The sequence below is a fragment of the Microtus ochrogaster genome, chromosome 5 (genome assembly GCF_000317375.1).
Source record: "Microtus ochrogaster isolate Prairie Vole_2 chromosome 5, MicOch1.0, whole genome shotgun sequence".
NCBI classification, from domain to species: Eukaryota; Metazoa; Chordata; class Mammalia; order Rodentia; family Cricetidae; genus Microtus; species Microtus ochrogaster.
In genome coordinates, this window is record NC_022012.1 from 77,170,624 (window position 1) to 77,182,570 (window position 11,947).

The following is an 11,947-nucleotide window of genomic DNA, read 5'->3' on the forward strand; positions in this document are numbered from 1 at the left end:
AGGAGCCAGAGTTCTTCACTCACAGGACTGTCACTTCCCCAGGCAGAAAGGCTGATCCCCTTCTGGCCATCAGACCACAATAGGTGGTTATGGCTGGGTTTAAGGTGAGAGCCTTGGATGCCAGGTAAAACCCAGAGAGTGACAATGGAAGGGAACATGAGAGGAAACAGACATTTATGGAATTGATTACAAGTAGAAAGTCCATAATTCTTTCTCCAACTAAAGGGACCTTGCCACCCCACTGTGCTTCCTAAGGTCCTCTTGTGAACCAGAAGGTGATGGCAGGCACAGAGCAGTCATATGAATGGGCCTAACACAGATCTTTCGAAAGCCCCCTAAAGGTGGTACACAGGACTCGATTGGTAGGGTGCTTGTGTAGCATGCACGAAGCCTTGGATTCCATCTTCAGCACTGCAGAAACTGGGTACAGTGGGGCAAGCCTGCCATCCCAGACACTGGGAGGTGGAGGCAGGAGGGTCTTAGACATGCAAGGTCACAAGCTGGTAAGTGGGCTCATGGGTAAAGGCTTTGATGGGAACACAAATCTTCAGGCACTTCGGGATGCTGCCAAGCAGCATCTCTGAGCTGAACATGCAGGGGCCCTATGATGTGTTAATTTTGCCCCAAGATGTGGTACCAAAGGACTTTTACTAGTGTGGTGGTTTGAAAGAAAATGGCTCCATAGGGAATGGCGCTATTAAGAGGTGTGGCCCTGTTGGAAGAAATGTGTCATTGTGTGTGGGGGGGGGACTTTGAGGTCTTTTTCTCAAGCTTCACTCGGTGTAACAGTCAGTGGACTTCCTACTGCCTGCAAGAGCAATATTCTTGCTGGCACGCTCAGCTCCATCTGCCTCCACACCGCCATGCTCCCCTGTCTGATCCTAATGGACTGAACCTCTGAAACTGCAAGCCAGCCACCTTCAACGTAATGTTTCTCTTTGTAAGAGTTGCCACGGTCACGGTGCCGCTTCACAACAACAGTAAACCCTGAGACAACTAGACTGTCTACACTCTACTGTGTGTGGTAACTGCAAATCAGAAACTACTAGATGATCATGAGCAAAGGAGAAGGAATCACGAAATTGGGGCATCTTCACAGAATGTCACCCTGAGAATGAAGGCTCTTTACTTTGCAGGTAGCAGCATGAGTATATCTCCTCAAAATAATGCTGGGCAGTTTTTTGGGGTGCTGTCATTTAATTTAAAAGCAGTTCAGAAAAACAGATGAGGCTAACTGGGACCTAAGGAAGGTTCCAGTGTAAGAGAAAGCTGAGGTCTCACCTTGAAGGGTGGGGAGTGGCAGGCGCATGAGTGGACTTAGGTTTGTTCAACTCCTGATCTGGTGCCGTACAAGCGGATGTGTAACTGCTTGTAATGATTAATGTGTGTTTAACTTAGGATATATATATATATAAGGATATATCCTTTGCTATTGGACACCAATAAACATTTAAAAATACTAAATACAAAAGTAGCAAAAACTGAAAAGAATCTTGGAATAAAATCATGAAACCTTTCTAAAAGTTAGGCCGTAAGACTGAGTTAAGTGAGATAGACCATGTTCTTGAACGAGAAAATGAAATGTAACATGATATGAGCTCACATATAAATTTCATGCAAATTCAGCGAAAATCCCAACCTATTTTTTAATAAGCTGATCCTTGTATATGGAAGAGTGAGATGGTCAAAAAGAGCCACGGTCCTCTGGTTTTTAAAAAAGTTAAGCATGAGGACTGTGAAACTGGCTCAGCGGGTAAGAGCGCTGGTTTCACTTCTAGAGGATGCAGGTTCAATCCCAGCACTCAGAAGGTGATTTACAATTGTTTATAACTCCAATTCCATAGATCTGACGCCCTCTTCTGGTCCCCGTGGGCACTGCATACATACAGGCAAAATATTCATACACATAAAATAAACAATTGCAAAATTTTGTAAGAGTGAAGCACAATCCATAAGCCAGATGGTGTACTTGCTATATTGGATACCAGGATTTCTTATTATCTATTATGGCTAAGACAGTGTGTCGTCAACATGGGGATGAAACAAGAGCAAGCACCGAGAAATAAACCCTCACACGTGTGGAAACTCGTAGCAACTGCCAGATCCGGCAGGTCTATCACGTCAGGTCTATTGCTTATCCATATGGGGGGAAAGTGAAATTAGTTTCCTATCCTAAGTGAGTCCCCAAAACCAATTCCAGATGGAATAAAGGCTTAAGGATAGAAAGAAAACTATGACACCATTGGAAGACAATATAAGAGATTATATCTATGACCTCAGGCTGGGGGAAGATCTCTTAAACAAAACACAATAAGTACTAGCCATAAGGACAACATTGAGCAATTTAATTATATTAAAATTAAAGATTTTTTTTTTCTTGTAAAACTACCATATGACCTAGCCTGGGTCCACTCCTGGGCATATTCCTAAAGGTCTCTACATCCTACCCCAGGGACATTTGCTCGTCCACGTTCATTGCTGCTCTGTTCACAATAGCCAGGAAATGAAACCAGCCTCGATGCCCGTCGACTGATGGGTGGATAATGAAAATGTGGTACAGATGCACGATGGAATTTTATCCAGCTATAAAGAAAAGCGGAATTACGAAAGTTGTAGTAGAGTGGATGGGTCTGGAAATTATTACATTAAGTGAGGTGACCCAGGCTCGGAAGGACAAATACCATATGTTCTCTCTCATACGTAGATCCCAGTGTTTAATGTCTATGTGTGTATATATGTGGGAGAGAGTGGGTACAGGTCATGGAACTGGAAAGAGGACCAAGAGAAGACAAAGGGAGATGTTGAGGGAGGGAGGAAGGCAACAGGACACGGGTGGCGTGAAAGCAGAGAAGAGGCTGTGGGATGGAAGGGGGCAAGACCAACAAAGTAAGTTTACATTAGGAAATGCTGTAAAATACTTTGCATGTTAATATTAAAATATTTTTACATTATGATTTTTTTCTTCTTCAAAAGAAAATATTTAAATTTTTTTCATAAATGGGAGAAGGTGATTACATAGGAATAACTAAGAAGATTGGATAGCCAGTAGCCAGCCACTCGGGGAAACCAGAATCTTCATGGTCTGTCTATCGATGGATAAAAATGTCTTGAATCTTGCTCCTTATAGGGATGGCACAGCCTTCACTTGATCAACAACTCTTTATCAAGTGTTATTGAGAAGAAAGTCTCAGGCTGGGTGCTGGGGACACAGCACTGAAAAGAGGTGGCAAGACCTAACTGATATCCACAGCCGTAAACGGAGGTTGCAAGTTGTGTAGCCCAGCACAGGTGTGGACCAATGGGTGAGTAGATACGGAATACAAAGTTTGCTGTGTAGGGGAAGCCAGGGCTCCCATCACTGCCAACCAGCATTGCTCTGGTCAAGCTGTCTTTCTCTACTCCTCTGTGATTGGCCAGTGCCTTCCCCATCTGCCTTCCACTTTCTTCCTTTGGATCATGCAACCGGGATGTGACTCAGTCTTTTTGACTTGGGGACCAGTTAGTCTTTGCTTATTCCTGCCCTTATGTAAGCTCTTAGGATCCTTCTGTAGCTGTGGCGGCATGGTGTGAGAGTGGTCTGATGGGGAGATGGGGTTCATAACCCAACAGGGGCACATGGTCCTGTGTGGACAGCAAGATGCTCAGGGAGATGGGAGATGTGGCCTTCTTCATAGCAAGATCTGAACCTCTCTAGAGCTGATCTCTCTCTCTCTCTCCCTCTCTCTCTCTCGCTCATGTGTGTGTGCTGAATGCATGTATGTGGGTGCACTCTCACATGTGTGTGTGTGTGTGGAGGTGAGAAGTTAATACCCAGTGTTTATTTTTATTTGTTTTCTACCTTACTTTTTTATTTTGTTTTGTTTTTCTAGCCCTGGCTGTCCTAGAGATCCACTCTTCTTGTGTCTGCCCGGAGTGCTGGGATTAAAGGTTTTGAACCACCCTCACCAGGGTCACCACCCTCACCAGGGTCTACATTACTGTTTTGAGATAGGCTCTCTGAATGAACCTGGAACTTAGTGTTTTGGCTAGATGATTGGACAGTGAGTCCCTAGAATCTGTCTGTCTCTGCATCTCCCTCCTTTAGATGCTGGGGTTATAGGCATATACTGCCATATCTGTTTTTTATGTGGGTGCTGGGGATTTGAACACAGGTCCTCATGCTTGCAGAGTGAATACTTAGCCACTTCTCCAGTCCCTGTCTTTCTGTATTTGTCTTTCCTACCCAGTTTTTTTTTTTTGAGACATTGGTCTGGAACTCACCAAGTAAGTCTGGCTGGCTTGCCTGGGTGCCCCCGGGATCTGCCTGTCTTCAACTCCCCAGGCCTGGGGTTACAAATGCAAGCTGCCATGTGTATTAAAATATGGGTGCTCAGGGGTCAGACTGAGGTTCTCACGCTTGCAAGGCAACTACTGTAACACAGAACTACCTCTTCAGCCAAAGTGGTCATTTCCAAGAGTAACTCCATCTGATCCACACCTGGAACTGGGAAAAGAGGATATCCGTATTGAGACGTCACCCTGTAAGCTGGGCAGGGAAGATTAACTCTGTTAAGACGACACTAGTAAGGCAGGTGTAGGAAGCTGTCAGGATGAGCATCAAGACTGAACTGGTTGTAGGTCCTGGGGCAATGTATAAAGGTTAGGGTAAGGCTTCTGGCTCACATCACTACCCAGGGACTTTAGCTGGGTCTCTGTCATTGGGCAAATTCATTGACCTGGGCAGAATATGTAAATGTACTCAGGAGAGTGAACCTGTGCCTGGGGTTTACCTTGAGATGACCTCTGAACGAGGCTTCCTGATGGTACTAAGCCTCAGTAGGTGTCAGTTGCTGTCATTGTCCTTACTGTCCTGGTTCAGAGTGTGGGTCTGTCCTCTGCAAACAGGCAAGGCAATACCCTAGAAAATGGAGTAACAACAGGAATGTAGCCCAGGATAGAGTACTGCCCTCAGTTTCTAACAGTAGTAAAACTATATTTTTGCTAGGCACGGCGATACCATTTACAATCCCAGCACTCAGGGGTTGAAGTAGGGGGGCTGTAAGTTCAAAGCCAGTCTGGGTTACATCATGAGACCCCATCTCAATAAACATAAGGGCCTACTCTGTGACTCAGTGGCCAGGTTGTCAACAGCTCAGCATGTGGAATTCCTGGACTGGATCCCAAGCACTCCAAACAAACAAACAAAATATAGACCAATTGGCATGGCAATGGGGGTGGAAACTGAGGCATGAGGTAGGGAGGAGTATGTGGTAGCTGGTTGCTGAGGGATCTTCCAAGTTCAAGCACAAAGGTTAATGGGAGCCTATAGCAGGACTGAGTGGGGGTGAGGATGAACTTCCATCTAAAGAGCTCTAAGCATGCTTGCAGAGGCCAGAGAGATGCTGGGACCTGCTGAAGGGGTTCCCACCTCACTTCCTGAGATTCTCTGGTCATCTGTGAAAAATACAGGGAGGCTCCTGCCATTCTGAAGCAGGCACCCTATGGAGATGGAGACTAGAGGTCCCAGTCAGCTCTGCTTCTGGCTGCACATGTGAGCCCTGAGCTTTCATCCCATCTAGAGAGCTCAGGTCCCTTACCTGTGGAACTGTCGGGATGGGCTGGGGAAATGTTGGTAAAGTGCTTGCCAGACAAGCAAGCAAGAGGGCCTGAGTTTGGATGCCCAACCTTCACACTGAACAACAACTACAACCAAAACAGCCTGGAGTAGCTGTGTGTGCCTGGAATCCCAGCACCAAAGAGGCAGAGGTAGACTGGAGTTCACTGGCCTGCCTATGGAGATGGCTTGGTAAACTTGATTCCGTGAAGGACTCTGCCTCAAAATTTAAGGTGGAGAGGAAGACACTTGCCATCAACCTCTGGCCTTCGCATGTGTGCACACTTAAATTCCTGTTCTACACACACGTGAACACACACACATGAATACACACACACTATACACATTCACACACCCCCAAAATAAGCAAATCAAATAAATAAAAGCTTTGGGTGGGCAAGTACTTGATGTCTGAAGTCTCTGATCTTTTGTGATCTCTGTAAACAAATCCCACCCAGTCTGACCTTGCTACTCAGGTTCCGAAGACGTTGGTGGCAACAGTCCAAGTATTTTATTTGGTTGGAGTCCACCCCCACAGTCTTGCCTCTTTAAGGCCTGAAAGTTAACAAGGCAGTTCTTGTCTCTGGTTCTGAGTTTCAGAACTAATATTTTTTTTAAAACCTCTTTAAATGTAAATTGACTCTAGACTAACCCACAGGCAGGCATATAGGGTTGGGAAGGGGGGCCCCTTGGCCTTCAGTGGGTGGCTGAGGATAGAGTTCTGGCTCCACCAGTCACCATCCACTTGGTCTCAATAAAAACACTTAACTCTGTAGCCTTGGCTTTATCCTGTGCACAACAGAGTGACCGGCTCCTTACAAGGTGGAAGGCCAGAGGAAGTGCCGTCCCGGCGGACGTGAGCTTGTCAAAATCATATAGCTATCCTGTTTTTGTTTGGTATTGGCCTTGGTCATCACAAATCTTCATTTCCAGGGCTGGGACACCCAGGGTCAAAATGTGGCAACAGATTTTCCAAAGCCACCCAACCATGGCCAAGCCTGACTCCTTGAAACCATTCTTAACACCCCTCAGGCACACGAAGACTTGACCTACCACGTGTGTCTCTCACACACAGTGAGACCGGGTTCATTTTTGCAATGGGGAGCGCTTCTTTGACATCTCAGCAACTTTGTCTGCCTGACACAAAGGGGAGCCCCTCCCCCCATCAGTAATGACCATGTCCCCAGAAAGGCAAGCAAGGCTGTGTGGCTGCTGACCACAGTCACCATCAGGCCCATTCCAGTAGCTACTCCAGAAGCAGCAACCTAGGCCTATAATTTGCAGGTTGGGTCTCGACCAAAAGCAATTCTAGCCCTGGATCAGTCACCCCATTGGTCCTGGCCTATTAATTCTTGGCTCCTTGCATGGCAGATTTGCCTCCTCTGTCTCATTGTGCTCTCCAGAGCCTCTCTGACCAGAAGAACTCAGATACCCCTGCCTCCCTCTTGTCCCTAGCCTTGCTCTGGCCTCTGCCATCAATCACTAACCTTCCTGGCTCCCTCCTGGCAGCTGAATCATGCATTTCTTCTCCCCTAGAGGGCCTGGGCTGGGCTTTCTGCCACACAATCTGACAATCTATGCAGATAACTGCAGGGCACTTTACCACAAAAAAATGGGAAAATGGCCCAGAAATAGGAGAAGTTGCCTTCTTCCCCTGTTCGTCTACCATTTTCCAAAGTGCTCGCGCAAAGGCAGCAGAAGGCGGCTCTTTGAAGAAGGCAGAGCATTTACCCTGCCTCCAGGGACTGCTTTGCTCTTGTGTAGGCCAAGAAGTTGGGCCTCTCTTCTTGGGTTGATCCCAGTGATCTCCAGAAGATACCAAGGACTTAGGGACTAAGAGAAAGCTACTTCTAAAGGCCTTGGCCTCAGTCATCATCATCTAGATGGCCATGGCTATGTGCCACACAGGTGCCTCCCCTAGTTCCCTGAAAGCCAGACTTTCCTTTCCAAATACAAGTCTGTCACAGTTCCTCTGTGTGTGATCTTTGGCTCCCTACTACGCTCAGAGGAGCAGTTCCTCTGCTTCTCGGCTGCCTGATAGGGTCATGTCACCATCTTCTCCTGAACTCCATGCCAGCCCTGTCTTCTCTAGCTGCAGCCTTCCCACCACAGGGTCCCTCTGCCAGAATGCTCTTCCTGTTAGTGGCCTGGGTGACATGTACTCATCTCCAGCCTTCAGTCCGTGTAACCCAGTCTCAGTCACGGTCCCCTGAGCCCTGCTCATCACAGTAGAGTCGCAGTGGAATTGAGTCTCTGTTGAGGAGCCAACTGAAGTCCATCTCCTCCTCGAGAGCAGGGAGTTCACTGCCTCTGTGTGCTCCTGTGTCCTCGGCAGCTAGCATCCTGCACGAGTCTCTAGCTTGGTCACCAGGCAACATCTGTAGACTAGAGGAAGCAAGGGCCGTTTCCCCTCAGCCAAATCCCTATGACTCCAGGTCCCCCACTAGAAATTCCCAGAGTTCCCAGGGGAAGACTGGACAGAGTGGAGGTGCAGATACTTTAGTCCCTGTGCAAGCATGTAAAAAAACATGCATGTCTCTTCACAAAGCACATCTGCCACACGACCCTATCTATATGTATGGGTCATCCATAGCCAAACTTTCACCAGTGCTCACGTGTTCCCCCCCCTCCAGTCCTCCCACCCCACAGCCCTGGCTGCCAGGCACCAGCCTCAGAGTATTCATTCCAAGGAAAGCCACCTCTGGGATGTAAAGTTTTAAAAACCCAGGTGCTGAGGTCACGGGTCTAGAGTGGAATCCTAGGCTGTCCAGGTTCATCGTTAATTGAGTTTAACTTAGCGTCTCAGTTTTCCCTTCTTTGAAAAAAGAACACTGGTGGTTTCCACCGTGTAGGATTGTGGGTAATTGACTGTAAAGTACGTGTAATGCATTTAGTGCTGTGCATGTACAGGTTCAACTGCCAATGGCCATTAGCGCGGCTAAAACCCAGGTTTGGCTCTCCTCTGAGCAATCCTCTAGGTTACGGCTCAGATCCAGGACAAGACTCCCTTGTGTCCCGGAAGGGCAAGTTTACTCCTTGACGCCATGTGGAAAACTGTACAGCTTAAGAAATGTTTATTTTTAAATGTGTATGTGCAAATCTGTGTTTCTGTGTGTGTGTGTGTGTGTGTGTGTGTGTGTGTGTGTGTGTGTGTGTGTAGGCCAGAGGGCAATCTCTCATGTCCATCTCTTTGTTTTTGACATAGGGTCTCTCAGTGGTCTGGAGCATGCTGACTGAGCTAGGCTAGCTGGTCAGAAAGCCCCAGGGATCAACCTGCCTTTGCCTCCCCAGTGCTGAGATTATAAGCACACAAAACTATGAAATGGTTTTTAAAATATTGGTTCTGGGGCTCGTATTCTGGTCCTCGTGCCTACAGAACAAGTCATTACTAACTGTGCCAGTCCCTTGCCACCCCAGCTCAACTTAGTAAGGATTGTGGGGTCATGCGAAAGCGGGGTTGGATGTAACTCTTCACCAGGTAACAAGTCGAGCCCCTAGACCCCTTCTGAGCATGTTTTCTTTCTGCTCCCCACCTCTGGTGCTGCTACTCCACCCTTTCCCCAGGAGTTCGATTCTGGCCTGAATGTGTCCGCTGTTAGGGAAAAAACTGGTGTTCTCCCACACCAGTTCTCCCCAATGATGAGGCAGTTGTGACCATGTGTACAGTGTGCACACATGTGGAAGGCAGGTTCACATGTGTGTGTCCAGGAGCATATGCACAAATGTGAGCCTGCATATGGAGGCCAGATGTTGACCTGAGCTATCCCTTCAACATTTTCCCCTTTATCTACTGAGACTGTGTCTCCTGCTAAGCCCAAAGCTTACCAATTCTGCTAGTCTTGCCAGGCAGCTTGAAAGGGACCTTTTTACCTCCTGGGTGCTGAGATTTTAGGGAGGCTGCTACAGCCACTTGGTTTTGATGTGGATTCTGGGTGGTCATGCGGACACAGAAATACCTTATCTACAGAGCCACCTCATATCTCCAGGGGCCCACATCTTTTTTTTATTATAATTGTTTTTTGTTTTGTTTTGTTTTGTTTTTTTTTTGGTTTTTCGAGACAGGGTTTCTCTGTGGCTTTGGAGCCTGTCCTGGAACTAGCTGGTCTCAAACTCACAGAGCTCCGAATTGTTAAAAGATTGTTTATTTTATGTAGCTAGGTGTTTTGTGTGTATGAATGTCTGTCCATGGTGCTTGCAGAGGTCTAAGATCCAGGGATTGGATCCTCTGGAACTGGAGTTATAGACAGCTGTAAGCTGCCATGGGGATGCTGGGTGGGAGTGGAACGCTGGGCCCTGAGGAAGAGCAGTCAGTGCTCTTAACCATAGAACCACTTCTTAAGTCCCAGGTGGCCACATCTTAATGGATGTTTTCCTTCTGGGGCTCTCTTTGGCTCCCCAAGCCAGCAACTGCTGGCTGTAGCTTCTCTTTCTAGCTGTACAGGGTGTTGACACTGAGAGGGAAAGATGGAGAGAGAACTCACTCTCTCCAGTGTTTAAGCAAATCTGAAGCAGGGAAATTGGAAGATGTGTGTCTTCCAAATGCTGAGCTGAGTTCAGCAGCTCTGGAGAAAGGTTCCCCATGTTCTCCTCCCCAGAAGAGTCCTTAAACACCCAGCCACTTCCTTTACAAAGCACCCCTCAGTTTGTTCTGGGTTTCAGCTCTCTCAATAACTCCACACCATGCTGCTGTCTTTCTTCTCGGCTGTCTGTCTGTGATTTCATTTTCATGGGTCTTTTTCCAGCTCACGAGATTACCCAACACCACCAACCATCTCTGCCATCCCCTCTTAGCCTCCTTCAGGTCAGGTCACAGCTGACCATGCCCCTTGTCATTTACAGTTGGGAGTTCTGATGTCCTCATATGTGAGCGCCTCTTGCTTCTCGCGCATCCGGGGAACAGTTAAAAGTCCACATCATGGGCTTCCTCTCAGGACTGACACCTGACCTCTGGAGAGAGGGGAATCGCAGTGCACAGTAGGCATCTCAAAGCTGGGGTGCACCTGGTGAACTCAGGGACTGTGTACACCCCATTGTTCAGACTCCTCTGATGGATGTGGCTAACAAGGACAGATTCTTGTGGAGCTGGTGGTGGGGAAAGTAGGTTTGGCTTGGTTGATTTTGGTTTCTTTGGTGAAAGGAAGCTGTTTACCAGGTAATAAATGATCCCTTTCTGGAGCCCCTGGGGTTGAACTTAGGCCAGTTACTCAGCCAGACAGTAAGTTTCTTATCGTTCTGTGAGGGCTCACCCTGATATGTCCCATTAATCGGGCCAGGGGCCAGTGTCTGTGCCCATTAGATTTTAACCGCATAAAGATGATCCAAGGATCTGGAGAGAGGGCTCAGTGGTTAGAAGTGCATATTGCTCTTGCAGAGGACCTGTCTTTGGTTCGCAGCATCCACAGAGAGCTACTCACAACTGTCCAGCTTCAGGGAGTCCAGCACTCTCTTCCAGCCTCCTCAGGAGCCCGCAGTCATGTACACATACTCATATTCACACAATGCATATATTCATAGAATTTTAAAAATTAAATCATGCTGGGTGTGATGGCCGCTCATGCCTTTAACGGCAGCACTTGGGAGGCAGAGGTAGGCAGATCTCTATGAGTTCAAAGCCAACCCAAAGTGAGTTCTAGGATAGCTAGGGTTAAAAAAAGATGAGCCTACATTTTTTTTTCAGAGACTTCCTAGCCCTGCTCAGGCTGTCTGGGCTGTGCCCAACTTTAGAGCTCACTTTTCCAGGCATCAGATTCCCCTCCTCACTCTGACGTCACTTCCTCTGGCTTTTCTATACTCCCCTGACTTTTGTCATTTCGGTCTACAGGCTAACAAGTCACTGCATTAAGTCCTTGTCCACTATAGGCTGCCACAAGACCTAGCCTGTCGCTGGCAGTCCCCATGATTCTCCACACCCCTCACTTGTCCTTCACTTTGGGGCTCCCCAAGTGCTTCTCATGATATCAATACCCTATTACATTTCATCTTGTACCCAGCCCATTTCCTGAGAGTTCCCATTTCTCTCTGCTGGTGTCTCCTTTCCTTTTCTTTGTCCTTGTGGGGTCATTCCTTTTCTATGAGGAAACAAGCTCCATGCTCTGGTCACTGAAACGTTCAGGACCTGGCTCCAAGGCTCATGGGAGACACAAGTGAGTGAGTCATGGGGTCTGGAGCTCATATGGGGGAAAGGGATGTCACACGAACAGTCACACATGTGCAGACACGGGTCCACATGTGCATACCATCACGCTCACACACACATGCACATACACTCCTGCACACATGATCACTGCCTTCCTGGAGCTCGCGCGTGCTCTCTCTCTCTCTCTCTCTCTCTCTCTCTCTCTCTCTCTCTCTCTC